The 2170-nt window shown below is 45.0% G+C and overlaps 1 pseudogene; it reads left to right on the top strand.

The window, feature by feature from the left end:
• Window positions 1-260: 260 nt before the first annotated feature.
• On the top strand, window positions 261-1575 carry LOC142449260 (ribosomal protein uL30-like pseudogene; annotated as a pseudogene).
• Window positions 1576-2170: the final 595 nt, after the last annotated feature.

Genomic DNA, 2170 nt, shown 5'->3' with positions numbered 1-2170 from the left:
CAATATAGCGATTTTATACTGCAGTATATTATGTCAGCCTGCCATTGTCACTGGTATCATAAGTTATCGGGGACATAAACATTGTTTATTTGAGGAGATCCACCACAATTCTTCCCTGCCTAGGTTCTGCATTCGTTCATGGGAGGTTAGGTATCATGTCACAATGTGAGTTTCTCTTTAATTAAGCTTGGCAGTTCCATTCCAAATGAGTTTTCTGGATGAAATGTCATTGTATCTTTTCAAGAATTGTCACCTCCTAGATGAAAGTCTTAGTGGTGGCAATTTCTGGGGTGCAAATCCCCCTGAAGCTTGTTTATACAGGTAAGAAAAGAGGATGAAAGGAACCTTGTGGTGTAACCAGTTCGGCGCAGCATGCGGCAGCTCAGGACGAGCCACAAACCAAACCAAATGCAACGCTCACTCCCAGTGACCCTCTGTGGGCTTCGGAGACTATAACTGTTTCCTGGAATAGGACACCCAGTCTTTGTTCCACTGAGCTGCTGGTGGTTTCGAACTGCCAGCCATGCGGATCACAGCCAAACACATAACCACTACACACCATCAGGGCTCCCTTGGCAAAACATATTACCTGGCTGTCAAAACACCTTCTCATCTTTGATCAATGAGTGGTTCTTTGTTTGGGTTTTGTTTTTGGTTTTTTTTGGTTTGTTTTTTATCTATTAAGGTAGTTCATTACATTCGTCGTTTTTTTTTTAATATGTTTGTTTTCGTAGCTAGTGAATAGATCACTAGCTGTAATGGATCCTATTTGTCTAAGCAATGTTTTCCCAGCCCCAACCCCATCTCCGCATGCTGGCTATAACTCAAGAGTAGATACGCAGGTGTGTCGTGAGGGAAAACTCAGGCCAGACTACCCATCATACAGACGTTCTCAGCCTCTACAGGAAAGATGTTTGAGGAAAAGCCACGGAAAAAACCCCCGTTGGCTCCAGCAAATGTCCTGGGGGGGAAAGGGAAGGCTAATCAGGCTCTTGAAGGCACCCAGGCAAAGCAGCTATTTTGGGGAAAGAAGCAACTGAGGAAAGAGAAAAGGCTCCGGGTTAAGCAACTCAAGTAATTCCTGGCTGGTTCACAGCTACAGCAACGTGGCAGAGTTTGCATCAAACAGTCAGAAGTAGAACCTCATGTCTTGGAAAGGCCCAGTGAAGGTTCCTTGGCGTGTGCTGTATGCATCCAAAGGGTAGGCGGGGTGAGTTCTCTGGTGAAGAAGACCATTGTCATGAGGCTTAAGATATTCAGGGGTGTCTTTTGACCCTAAAAATACTACCCATGGGGGAACCTTCTATGACCTGGGGATTTCCAAACCCGAAGTCTGCCCAGCAACTCAGCCTGGAAAATGGGCAAGCTAAGATCAAGAACAAGACCACCTTGTTGATTGAGGAGCACCTGGGGACGTTTGGTGTCATTTCCTTAGGAAATCTCATTCGTGACATTGCTTTCCCAGGGAAGCATTTCTAGGTTGTCTCTCAGTTCTTGTACCCTTTCCATCTCTTTGTGGCCCATCACACTACCAAAAATAAAGTAGGAGATAGGGTGGCCTGCATATCATGGTGAAGGCATCATTCAGCTATCTGGGAGCTTAACTAGACCCAATATCTGAAAGCACATTCATGGAGGTTTGTATCTCTGTGTTCTGAATGGTCATCAAATGTCTTCAAAGAGATTCCACTTCTTGGTCTTCAGAAACTAGAGGGGAGGAGACAGTGGACAGTGTAGTCAGCAGACCCCTCTCATATCCGAAAGAGAAATCCCAGTGGTTTCCCCATGGCACTCCCAGAAATCAGCATGTGATGAGGTTCTCCAGGACCCCCGCAACAGTGGACCAAGTTCAGGGACACACTTAGCCTGAGAGTGTTCTCTTGGAAAGAACTTGAGATATAATTAGAAGTTCAAACAAACAAAAAAAACCAAAGCAGAAAATCTTCTCAACCATTAGGCCATAAGTCTGGCCGTGCGATTTACACTGTGGGCTAGGATGGAAGTGGCTCCTTACACTTAATAGTGTCTGCACTTGAGTTTCTTAAGGCCTTATAATTGATTCAAGTGTAGTTCTCCAACAGGACATAAAGGCATATCAGGGGCTAGCCAAGCAATACAAGTCCAAGAAGATCTCTTGTTAATGCCCAAGTACATGATGAGGATTCCCTCT

Source organism: Tenrec ecaudatus, chromosome 5 (genome assembly GCF_050624435.1).
Source record: "Tenrec ecaudatus isolate mTenEca1 chromosome 5, mTenEca1.hap1, whole genome shotgun sequence".
In the NCBI taxonomy this organism is placed as follows: Eukaryota; Metazoa; Chordata; class Mammalia; order Afrosoricida; family Tenrecidae; genus Tenrec; species Tenrec ecaudatus.
Note: the sequence above shows the minus strand (reverse complement) of the source record. Positions and strands in the feature narration are given on the sequence as shown.